Genomic DNA, 13,788 nt, shown 5'->3' on the forward strand with positions numbered 1-13,788 from the left:
CTAATGGATGATAACATATAAACAAATATACGTATATTTATTTTTAATATAAATTATTAGTTAATTACATATAAATATAATTTTTATTAAATCAAGTTATTAAATAAATTTTTTATTAATATAATGCATATATATAAATATAAATTAAATAAATAATAAAATATATTTTTTTATATGATATCCTGATGAGGGTCAAGGTAGAGAACCTCAAACCCGGACTTGACATGATCCAAATTCTTCAAAAAGGTAAAACTTAATCTAACCTTTTTTTTTTTAAATCACATCGACTGGATTATGGTAAATTAAAGTTCATTGGATATAGGTTGTTTTATCACCTCTACATCTATTGATTTTTCCTTACAAAATTTACCTAATAAGTAAAATTTTTAAAAACAATGAAAATGATAAAAAAAAAAAGTGAAATGGAATGATACATTAATTTATTAAATTAAAATATTAAATAATATTTTTTAATCATATATAAATATAAAATTGAATATATAATAAAAATATTATATATATATATATTAAAATCGATTCATAACACCCAAAACTTACTCTATTCCGAGCTCAATTTAAAAAAAAAAATTAACCAAATTATTTTGAATTAAAAAAAACGTATTAATTGTATTGGAGCAAATCAAAATTCATTGAATATGGATTATTTTATCATTTTTATTTCAATTAATTTTTTATTACAAAATTTATCTTATAAAAATAAAAAAAGTACAAAAGCAAATATATTTTCTTATTGTGTCTTACATGGAATAAAAATGCAACTATAAATCAATTACATGATCATCGATCAAAATATAACTTTACTTGATAAAGAGTAACTTTAGTCAACTTTGAGAAGAATACTTCATCGTCTCATTAACGGTACTAAAACCCTTTATTAATGTCATCACCTTAATTCCTCTCTTCCAACCTAAAACCCTTTTTTTTTTTATTCATGATTAATTTTTACAAAAAAAAAAATTATAATTATTTTCTCAAACACAAAATTATACATACGATGTAATGACCTTATATAATTAGGTAAAATAATATTTGGTCCAACAAGTGATATCACCTTATACATATTATGTATAAGTAGAAAATACATAACTAACCTAAAATAACTTGAAATTAGTGAAATGGATCAGTATTAATTGGCATCGAAATTAGTATGAAAATTTTAGCTAAAATAATAAAAAAATATGAATTTTTTATTTTATTTAGATAAATCTTTATATTTTTTTCACACCAAAAAAACCCTTTAGCCTTCAATTTTTTTACCCAAATAAATTCTTAAACTTTAATTATATCTAAATAAGTCCCTAAATTTTAGTTTATATCTAAATAAACTCTTAAAATAAATTAATCTTTTATTTGAATAAGAACTTATTTGGATACAAATAAAAAAAATAAGAATTTATTTGTGACCAATAAAAATATAAAATTTATTTAAGTAAAATAATAAAATTTAAAGAATCTTTCAATATTTTAGCAAAAATTTCATTTAATGTACAGAAAAGTTAACAGCAAACTAAGACAACATTCTTTAATTCTTTTAAGGAATACAACACAATTGATGATTCTAATTAGAATCATCTAACTTCTTAATTCCTTCCAACAAATAATTTTTTACATTTTATTTTCTTGCAAAAAAAGAAATCTATATCTCATTATGAATTTTAACTGTCCCTCCAAAACATTAATATAAAAAACTCAACAAAAAAAATTAAAAAGGTAATAAAGCGATTAAGAATTCATGATCAAGAACATTCCAATAACTACTTGGTTGGATTTTGATATGTATTTAGAGGTTTTTACGAGACATTTTGTACGTTTTTTAATCATATTTTGAAGAAATTTTTATATTTATCATTAAATACTCCCTCTATCCTATTTTCCGTGTCTCTTATTAATTTTTTTGATCAAACGAATTCAACTTTAACTATTATTTTTTAAAATATTTTATTAAATTAAAAATCTTTATAAATATGTTTTGTAAATTTTGAAACTCAACCTTTATAAATCTTATTTTTAAAATTTTTTAATTTTAGGATTTTAATAAAAATGATGGCCAAAGTTATATTAATTTGATAAAAAAACCAATATAGAACATATAAAGTGGGATGGAATATGTTAAAATAAAAAAATTTTAAAAATTAATAACACCCCAATAATTTTAAAAACTAATAATAAAAGAAACACCGCTCATGCAAATGAAATTAAAGTGGGTTGTTAAAAATTTGTCCAAACGCACTTTTTGCTTTATTACTTTTTTGCTTTGTAAAATGTTTTGGTCAAAAGCGTGTAAAAGTTAAATGAATAAAGTGTAATTGAAGTTAATTTTGGTGGGGCCATATGGTTGACGAAGACAATCTCAAGTCCAAGTTTTTTTTTTTTTTTTCCTTTATTACTTTTTTGCTTTGTAAAATGTGAACAAGACAGCATGGTTGGTGCTTTCTTCTTTAACCACGTTGCCATTTTGCATTTTCCTTTTCTTTATTTGTAGGAAATTTCAAAGATGTCTAATCTTTATCGTGTCTTACATGAAATGGAAAAGTAGTTATAAATCAATCATATGATTATCGATTACCTATATAAAAAAAAATAATAATAGTAATCAAATAAAAGGGAGAGAATGTAAAAAAAGATAGTTTTTGTACAATTTATCTTTGCTCAAAATTATCGATTACCTATACATTTCTTCCATTTCTGCTAATTTTGGGTTGCTTTCTTATCATTTTTTGCCTAAGTTTTGGTTGTTTTGTGGTCAATTTTTATTTTCTTTCCTTTTGTTTTTGTAAATTTTAAGCTAGCTTTCTTGCATTTTGGGTCAAATCCCTAAATTTCCTGTCCGATTTGTTGCATTTTTGTTGCTATTCAAGCTCTATTTCAACATTGATAATTTTTAGTGTTTGGCCATTCATTTTGTTTTTTTACTAATTTATTTTCTTATTACAATTCTGAGTTTGGTTTTGTTTGGTTGGTGATAAAAATTCAAGATATAATAGAAAGTGAAGGAAATAGTATTTTTCTTTAAAAAACTTAAAATTGAACATTGAATTTAGTTACAAACATGAAGGGAATTTTAGGTTTAGTTTTTTTTTTTCAATAGAATAATTTTGAAATTACTAAAAAATTGTTACTTGTTAACATGAATTTGTTGATTCATTTAAGATATCCTTAGGAAACCATTTTTAAATAGTCCATTAGTTTGTTTATATGCTAGGCCTTATGTTTTCTTGGCGGCTTAAATAGGGTGGTACATTGCTTGAAGAAAAGAATTTTTGCTACTAAGAATTTATGTTTTTAATTCTTTTATAACCATATGCAGCCATCGCCAAAAGCTTGAAATATAACAAATTAATAGGCTGTTATAATGGTTGAAGCAATAAAGAATAAGACGTAAAGATGTTAATAGTTGAAGTTAGGTGATTAAGTGTGAAATTTCTATTTCTTTTTTGAATGCTCTGGATGGAATTAGTTGTAATTTAATGAGAAATTATGTTTGAATGGACCAAGAGCGTTCAAGATTTCAACAGTTGCATGATCGATTCGACACTTTTATGAATTTTATGCAATAACAATTTTCAAAAATTAATCTAGGTGGTCCACCAACTCAGGTATTATATTTAGTAACTATTTATATTTTTTTAATATAAAAATAGCTTATTGTTTAGTGTTAAAACTTGTATTACTTTATTTAGTAGGTTTTTGAGCATGCTAGTGACCAAAGTGAAAAAAATCCTTCATTAAATGATAGTGTTCTAAATCTATATAGTCATCAATTTCATACATTTTAAATTTTTGGTTAATGTACTAAAATAATTTGAATTTTATTGCATGTATTAAACTTTGTGTTCCATCCACATTGGAACAAATTATGTATTTATAATATTTAGGTTATGAATTTAAGTTTGTTTTTATTTCTTTTAATATTTTTATTTAATGATAATAATCAATATTAAAAGAAAATTTTTTTAAAAATAAATTTCTTAATTTAACGATGTTTGCGCCTAAAAATGCCGCTAAATGACAAAATTTAGTAACACTTTTTACTACAAATGTTGCTAAATTTAATGACATTTTCTACTATAAACATCGCTAAATTTAACATTTAGCAGCATTTCTAGACACAAACATTGCTAAATTTAGCGGTATTTTTTTATACAAATGCTATTAAGTTAACGGCGTTGTTAAAAATACGTTGTTATTTTCTCCGATGCTAGTATAGCCAACACTCTCAGCAACAGTTTTGACAAACTCTACAAATCTTTTAGTAGCGTTTATAAATGCCGCTAAACATAAAAAAATGCCACTAAAGACTTAATCCCCTATAGTATTTATTAGATAAATTTGGTAAAGAAAAAGTCAATAGATATAAGAATGATAAAACAATATATATTTAATGGGTTTCAATTAATCAAGATCCAATCATACAACTTTTTTAAAAAAAGAATAAAGATTGCATTAAATTTTATCTTTTTAAACAATTTTGGTCAAGTTGAGAGCGGGTTTAGAATACTCTATTCCTATATTCCTCATGTTATTTAAAAAAATATATTTTTTATTTATTTATTTTATATTTTATATTATAATAATAAAGATATTGTTTAATACTCTAATTTAATAAAAAAATATATTTATATATAATTAAATTAAAATTTATATTAAAAATAGTAATATATTTTATTTATTTATATATTATCATCTTTTAATATTTAGTACAAAAATTTTATTTTTATCATATTTAAAATATAATTTTAAAAATATAAAAAATAATTCCACAACTAAATGCGAGTCTAAATATACATATATATATATATATATGATTTCTTATGATGCTTCGTGTTCTTTGATGGATAAACAATTAAAGCAGCATCCTCTAAAAAAGAAAGGCTTTGTAAAATGTGAACTAGACAGCATGATTGATGCTTTTTTCTTTGACGAGAACTACTTTGCTCAATTTTGCTTTTATTCTTTCTCTTTATTTGTTGGGAATTCATACCATGTCTAATCTTTACCGTGTCTTACATGGAATGAAAAATTCTACGATGTCTAATCTTTAACGTGTCTCACATGGAATGAAAAAACAGCTAAAAGGTCAGTCATCTGATTATCGATCAATGCGCAACTGTGCTCGATAAAGAGTTAAAAAATACTTTAACGTCTCGTACACGACAAAACCTTTTATTAATGTAGTCGTCACCTTTCTCCCTGCCTGCCTAAAGTCCCTCTTTTTTTTTTCTTTTTTCAACGGGGGGCAAAGCCCTACAACAGCGGGAGGCTGGGGTTCTTGTGTCTTCAAAAGGCATCTTGGCCATTAGGACAAGAAGCGGAAGACTAAAGTCCCTTTTTTTTTCCATAATTTATGCTGCTGCAATATCAATTTTTTTTTTCCATAATCCCTTTTATTTTTTATTCATGATTAATTATTACAAAAAAAAATTCTATAATTATTTTCTCAAACACATAAATTTATACATACGATGTAATGATCCTATATAATTAGGTAAAATAATATTTGGTCCGACAAGTGATATCACCTTATACACATTATGTATAAGTAGAAAATACATAACTAACCTAAAATAACTTGAAATTAGTGAAATGGATCAATATTAATTGGCATCAAAATTAGTATGAAAATTTTAGCTAAAATAATAAAAAATATTAATTTTTTATTTTATTTAGATAAATCTTTATATTTTTATCACACCAAAAAAACCCTTTAGGCTTCATTTTTTTACCCAAATAAATTCTTAAACTTTAATTATATCTAAATAAGTCCTTAAATTTTAGTTTATATCTAAATAAACTCCTAAAATAAATTAATCTTTTATTTGAATAAGAACTTATTTGGATACAAATAAAAAAAATAAGAATTTATTTGTGACCAATAAAAAAATAAAATTTATTTAAGTAAAATGATAAAATTTAAAGAATCTTTTAATATTTTAGCAAAAAATTCATTTAATGTACAGAAAGGTTAACAGCAAACTAAGACAACATTCTTTAATTCTTTTTAGGAAAACAACACACTTGATGATTCTAATTAGAATCATCTAACTTCTTAATTCCTTCCAACAAATAATTTTTGACATTTTATTTTCTTGAAAAAAAAGAAAACTATATCTCATTATGAATTTTAACTGTCCCTCCAAAAAATTAATATAAAAAACTCAACAAAAAAAATTAAAAATGTGATAAAGCGATTAAGAATTCATGATCAAGAACATTCCAATAACTACTTGGTTGGATTTTGATATGTATTTAGAGGTTTTTACGAGACATTTTGTACATTTTTTAATCATATTTTGAAGAAATTTTTATATTTATCATTAAATACTCCCTCTATCCTATTTTGCATGTCTCTTATTAATTTTTTTGATCAAACGAATTCAACTTTAACTATTATTTTTTAAAGTATTTTATTAAATTAAAAATCTTTATAAATATGTTTTGTAAATTTTGAAACTCAACCTTTATAAATCTTATTTTTAAAATTTTTTTAATTTTATGATTTTAATAAAAATGATGGCCAAAGTTATATTAATTTGATAAAAAAACCAATAGAGATGGGATGGAATATGTTAAAATAAAAAAATTTTAAAAATTAATAACACCCCAATAATTTTAAAAACTAATAATAAAAGAAACACCGCTCATGCAAATGAAATTAAAGTGGGTTGTTAAAAATTTGTCCAAACGCACTTTTTGCTTTATTACTTTTTTGCTTTGTAAAATGTTTTGGTCAAAAGCGTGTAAAAGTTAAATGAATAAAGTGTAATTGAAGTTAATTTTGGTGGGGCCATATGGTTGACGAAGACAATCTCAAGTCCAAGTTTTTTTTTTTTTATGTTTTTGCCGGGTTTCCTTTATTACTTTTTTGCTGTGTAAAATGTGAACAAGACAGCATGGTTGGTGCTTTCTTCTTTAACGACGTTGCCATTTTGCATTTTCCTTTTCTTTATTTGTAGGAAATTTCTAAGATGTCTAATCTTTATCTTGTCTTACATGAAATGGAAAAGTAGTTATAAATCAATCATATGATCATCAATTAACGTGTAATTATACTTAATAAAAAACCTTTAATGAACTTGAAAAAAAATTTTCAACATTTCGTGCACGATAAAATTTTTTATAAATATAGTTTTCATTTTTCTCTCTTCGTACCTAAAATTCATATATTCATTTACGTTGTTGTAATATCAATTTTTAAGATTTTCGTGAGAAGATCCTTTAAAACTTACCAAAATAATTTACTAGCTCTTGCTGGAGAAACAACAAAGAAATTATTATTTTGTTCTCATGATTATTACAAAAAGAAAATTCTAAAATTATTTTCTCAAACACGTAAAATTATACATCCGTGTAATGCACCTATTGTACTACTGCAGTTAAAGAAAAAAAATATATATATATATAAGAAAAAGTACTTTATTAAAAAGTTTTATAAGTATTGGGGCTATTTAATAAAAAGAGGATACATAAAGATTATTGGGCAAATAATGCACTTTGTTTTGAAATAATAAGAGCTCTGTCATAAAATAAGGGCCAAACGCCCGGGGGGGGGGGGGGGGGGGGAGCTTACTCATTTCTCTTGTGTTGGGTTGGAGAATTGGAAAATCATTGTCGGAATTCAAAAACCAAAGATTAGAGATGGTTCAATCTCTTTTAAGGCAAGTAAAAGCCCTTTATTTATTTATAAGAATGTTCGTTAGATCGTTGAAATTAGGGTTAAACTTTATGAGAAAGAAATCTGAAATTTACTATATGAAATGTTTTATGGTTTTTCATGTTCAGGTTGGGTAATTCAATCAAACCTTGTTTCATTCATCTAATTAAAATTAAGAAAGATTATTAATGTGGAATCAAGGGTGGTAAGATGAAGTTCGAATTTGTAAGAATTAAAGGGAAAAATCTGTTTTTGTAGGAACATGGGTATGCATACCGTCTAACAATAGCAACAGTAATGAGTTATGAAAATATTTTCAATTAATTTACCAAAAATTATAAGTTGATCCATATGTGATTGAAACTATTATTGACTCTAGTTTTTAACTCACTAAACAAAATTAAAATCTGAGTTTTTAAATGGAGATAATGTATTTTTTTTTTATTAGAGAGATAATGCATTTTAGTGGACATTATTCAGGTTATTTGTCATAAAAATACAGTGACAATGTAAATTTTTAACTTTACAAATAAAATTAAAAAGCTGCCAAATGTTTCAATTTCCTTTTTAAATTATTTTTTATTATACTCTGAGAGAGTGTTGCTAAGGTATAATCAAACTAAAAACCATATTGATATATATATATATATATATTCAATAAGTATATCACATTGTTTGATAACAATTTAAAAATCTTATGCATCAATAACCCTAAATCATCTTAAATCTTAAAAATTATTAAATTAGATTACTATCTTAAAGAGTAATTTGATTTTCAACTTAAAGGATGAGAAAATTTTATCACCGTAGAAAAATAATTTATAATATTATTTTTAATTAATTTATCTTGACAAAAAATGTAGCTAACATTGTCCAAATAAGCTGGTTAGTAAAAGTTTTCAATAAATATTAAATCTTTTACTTTTATAATTTTTTCATAAAATTGTTGCGCCTGAAGCAATAATCACAACAATACAGAAGCAATAGACAACAATCAATAATCAAATGCGCAGGAAAAATAAAGCACACCAAGATTTACGTGGAAAACCCTCCAGTGTAGAGGGAAAAATCACGGGCCACCAGAAAAATCTTCACTATCAAATAATAGTTATACAAAGTTCTTCTCTAGCTAAAACTAGAGCTAATCAACAACTAGAGAAACAATTGGAGAAATCTCACCAAATAAGTGACTCAACAAATACACCCTGGATTTGTTCCTAGAGAGCTTCAAACCCGATCTTCACCGTTCAGAATGTATAACTCTGAATCATAAACCTCCTGACAAGGTTCCAACTCAATCGGACCACGGATCGACTTCCGTTTAACCAACTCTCCCTTCTCCTTTTTCTCTCTCTGCTTTTCCTGGCTTTTCTTCTTTCTCTGCTTGGTTGTCGACACACACCTTAAACAACCCCACCTCTTTTTTATTAAGTAGCTAGGGCTCTGTGTAAAATAAAAGATCAAGGCCCATGGCCTTTACTTGGTCCAAAACCACTTACATGGGACTGGATCCCATTTTCCTAACAATCTCCCCCTCCAGTCCCATTAGAAGGAGATTCATCACCATAGCAATTTCATTTGGAACTTACCTTGGCCAGGGAACTCATTCCGGCCAAGTTACTGCAAAGCTCATGCTTTTCCTTGGAAAGTATCTTAGTCAACATATCTGCCACATTTTTATCAGTATGGACTTTCTTCAATAGCATCTGCTGTTTTTCAATCACTGAACGTAACCAATGACATCTAACATCAATGTGCTTTGTTCTAGCATGGTACATGGTATTCTTACTCAAATCTAAAGCACTCTGGCTATCACAAAATACCACATACTCTTTCTGATTCAACCCCAATTCAAAAAGAAAACGTTTCATCCAAAGCATTTCTTTACATGCTTCAGTTGCTACAATATACTCAGCTTCTGTAGTTGACAAAGCAACACACTTCTGCAACTTAGACTGCCAAGATACAGCTCCTCCTGCAAAAGTGAACAAATACCCTGAAGTAGATTTCCTACCATCAAGATCGCCTGCCATGTCAGCATCAGTAAACCCTTCTAGAATTGGTTGTGAAACTCCATAAGTCAAACACATTTTTGAGGTACCCCTCAAATATCTAAAAATCCATTTTACTGCTTCCCAGTGAACCTTCCCTGGATTAGAAAGAAATCTGCTCACTACACCAACTGTATGAGCAATGTCAGGCCTTGTACAAACCATAAGATACATTAAAGAACCGACTGCAGAAGAATAAGGAATACTAGACATAGCTAGTTGCTCTTCCTTAGACACTGGACAAGATTTCTTACTTAGGTGAAAATGGTTGGCAAGTGAACTACTAACTGATTTAGCATATTGCATGTTGAATCTACCAAGCACTCGTTCAACATACTTTTCCTGTGACAACCACAGCTTTCCAGCTCTCCTATCCCGGATAATGTCCATACCAAGAATCTACTTTGCTGGACCTAAATCCTTCATATCAAAGGACTTAGACAATTGTTCTTTCAACCTGCAAACCATACTAGCATCTTGTCTTACAATCAACATATCATCAACATATAATAATAGGATAATGAAGTTACCATTAGGGAATTGTTTAATATACACACAAGAATCTGCTGCTGTTCTTTTATAGCTATGACTCACCATAAAAGAATCAAACTTCTTGTACCACTGTCGCGGAGCTTGTTTCAAGCCATACAAGTTTTTCTTCAATTTGCAAACTAAGTGCTCTTTCCCTTTCACTTCAAAACCCTCAGGCTGATTCATATAAATGTCCTCCTGCAAATCACCATGCAAAAATGCAGTTTTAACATCAAGTTGCTCAAGCTCAAGATTCAAACTAGCTGCCAATCCCAGTACCACTCGAATAGAACTCATTTTTACAACTGGAGCAAAAATCTCATCAAAATCGATGCCTGGTTTCTGAGAAAAACCTTTTACTACCAATCGAGCTTTGTACCTCACTAGTTTGTCACCATCCTTTTTCAACTTGAACACCCATTTATTCTTTAATGGCCTCTTCCCTGTTGGAAGTTTAACAAGATCATAAGTACCATTCTTTCGCAATGACTCCATCTTTTCTTTCATTACTTTTAACCAGTGCTCTCTATCCGGAGTAGCCTGCACATCTTGAAAGCTTTCTGGCTCCCCTTCACTGGTAACTAAAATAAAATCTGAACTTGGATACCTGGTAGATGGCCTGCACTCTCTAGTAGATCTCCTGAGCTGAGACTCTACATCACTTGATGCTGAAGGTAGCTCCCCCTGCTCAACACTCTCAGGTAGAGAGGATTGCTCCCCCTGCTCAAAACTAATAGCATCTGGCTCATCACCAACTGTAGCTGGCTCATCCATATCCCCAAGTTCTTTTTTTGGCTCATTTTCACCATCTGTGGCTCTTTCCTGTGAAATCTCTGTCGGTGTTGAAACATCACACTCAACAGTAACTCGTGTAGTCTTCTCATTTTTCTCAAGGTCTGCTATGGTTTCTTTTTCATGAAAGACCACATCTCTGCTTCTGACTGTCTTTCTCTTTACTGGATCCCATACCCTGTAGCCAAATTCCTCATCACCATATCCTACAAACACACACTGTGTAGCTTTACTATCAAGCTTTGACCTCTGCTCTTTTGGTACATGCATGAATGCTTTACACCCAAAAACTTTTAAGTGAGAGTATGAAGCATCTTTTCCTGTCCACACTCTTTCTGGAATGTCAAAGCCCAAAGGAACTGATGGTGACCTGTTAAGTAAATAACAAGCTGTGTTGACTGCTTCACCCCAGAATGGCTTTGGTAATTTTGCCATCCTCAACATACATCTGACTTTTTCCACAATGGTGCGATTCATTCTTTCAGCTATACCATTATGCTGCGGTGTTCCAGGTTCTGTCCTCTCATGCCTGATCCCATGTTTTGAGCAATACTCTTCAAAGCTTTTAGATGTGTATTCCCCACCATTATCAGTTCGAATACACTTCAAGGGTAACCCTGTCATCCTTTCAACCATGGCATAAAATTTTTAAAAATACTACAGTACCTGACTTTTATATTTCAACATATACACCCAAGTCTTACGTGAAGCATCATCAATAAAAGTAACAAAATATCTGTTACCACCTAATGACTCAACCTCAATGGGACCACATACGTCAGAATAAATTAATTCCAATCTATTTTCTTTTCTCTGAGAACTTTTACGAAAAGAAACTCTATGATGCTTACCAAACAAACAATAATCACATGAATCGAGAGACATACCTTTGGTCAAGGGAATGAGAGAGTGCCTTGCCAAAACCTGTAACCCTTTTTCACTCATGTGTGCCAGCCTCCTATGCCACAAGTTTGCTGAAGCATCATTTTCAACGGTATTTACCTGGTTACCGTTCAATTGCATCCATGTCTTATACATTGTGCAGCATAATTTTCCCCTTGCAACTACCATAGATCCTTTGAGAAGCTTCCACTGTCCATTCTTTTGTCGGCTTTCATATCCCTCCTTATCAAGGACATTAATAGCAAGCAAGTTCATTCTCATATCTGGAATGTGTCTGACATCCCTCAAAGTCAACATGCAGCCTGTACTAGTTTGTACACCAATATCACCAATCCCAACAATCTGCGACACACTCTTGTTTCCCATCTTGGTACAACCAAAGTCTCCTGCTTTGTAAGTTGTAAACAACTCTCTCTTAGGAACACAATGATATGCTGCTCCTGTGTCAACTATCCACTCAATGCCGGGATCACTAACATGATTACAATCACCATGTGTACAAATCAAAGTAACTGAATCACTATCTGAATTCACTGCTGCAACATTGCCATCATCTGAACTCTTGCCTTTCTCATCTTTTCGCTCTTGCTTCAAGATTCTACAATTTCGTTTTATATGACCAGCCTTACCACAATGGAAACACTTCACTTTACCTCTAAACTTAGATTTATGTTTAGACTTACAAGTTGCAATCTTTTTAACAAGAATAACTTTATTCATACCTGTTTTTCTCTCATACAATGCTGCCAATTTTTCCCAAACAATGTGAGCATCCGATTCCTGCGCTATATGATGGAACACGCTGATATCAACCCATTTTCTGATTGTAGCCAGCGTCTTTCTACCTAGCTTCTTCCAGCTTTCATCTTTCATATCTGCTGGTTTAGCCGAATCACCCAATACTGGCTCATACAAATCTTTGCAGTATAGATGATCCTCCATCATAAGCTTCCAAATTGAATAATTTGATGCTGTCAATTTTATCATGGAACCTGTATCACCCTCCATGATCTCAAACAGAATTTACTTCTATCCTGAGTTGCTTCTGTATCGATGTCTCAAAATAACTCTCGCTCTGATACCACTTGTTGCGCCTGAAGCAATAATCACAACAATACAGAAGCAATAAACAACAATCAATAATCAAATGCGCAGGAAAAATAAAGCACACCAAGATTTATGTGGAAAACCCTCCAGTGTAGAGGGAAAAATCACGGGCCACCAGAAAAATCTTCACTATCAAATAATAGTTATACAAAGTTCTTCTCTAGCTAAAACTAGAGCTAATCAACAACTAGAGAAACAATTGGAGAAATCTCACCAAATAAGTGACTCAACAAATACACCCTGGATTTGTTCCTAGAGAGCTTCAAACCCGATTTTCACCGTTCAGAATGTATAACTCTGAATCATAAACCTCCTGACAAGGTTCCAACTCAATCGGACCACGGATCGACTTCCGTTTAACCAACTCTCCCTTCTCCTTTTTCTCTCTCTGCTTTTCTTGGCTTTTCTTCTTTCTCTGCTTGGTTGTCGACACACACCTTAAACAACCCCACCTCTTTTTTATTAAGTAGCTAGGGCTCTATGTAAAATAAAAGATCAAGGCCCATGGCCTTTACTTGGTCCAAAACCACTTACATGGGACTGGACCCCATTTTCCTAACAAAAATAACATCTAGCTATTTTATAAATTATTGTTTCAATAAATATTAAATTTTTTACTTTTTTTTGCATAGTTATTTTAGATATTTTGTATTTTATAATTTATTTTTACATATAATATCAAACATAGTAATTTAAAATCACTAATGATTTATAATATTGCATTAAACATAA

General features: G+C 29.3%; 1 protein-coding gene across 1 annotated transcript in view; it reads left to right on the forward strand.

Moving 5' to 3' along the window:
* The window catches only part of LOC111276269 (receptor-like protein 7), an 82,544-nt gene that overhangs the window by 48,438 nt on the left and 20,318 nt on the right, over positions 1–13,788 (forward strand). The window lies entirely within an intron of this gene.

The sequence above is a fragment of the Durio zibethinus genome, chromosome 25, assembly GCF_047325235.1.
Source record: "Durio zibethinus cultivar Kanyao isolate XHJ-2024 chromosome 25, ASM4732523v1, whole genome shotgun sequence".
In the NCBI taxonomy this organism is placed as follows: Eukaryota; Viridiplantae; Streptophyta; class Magnoliopsida; order Malvales; family Malvaceae; genus Durio; species Durio zibethinus.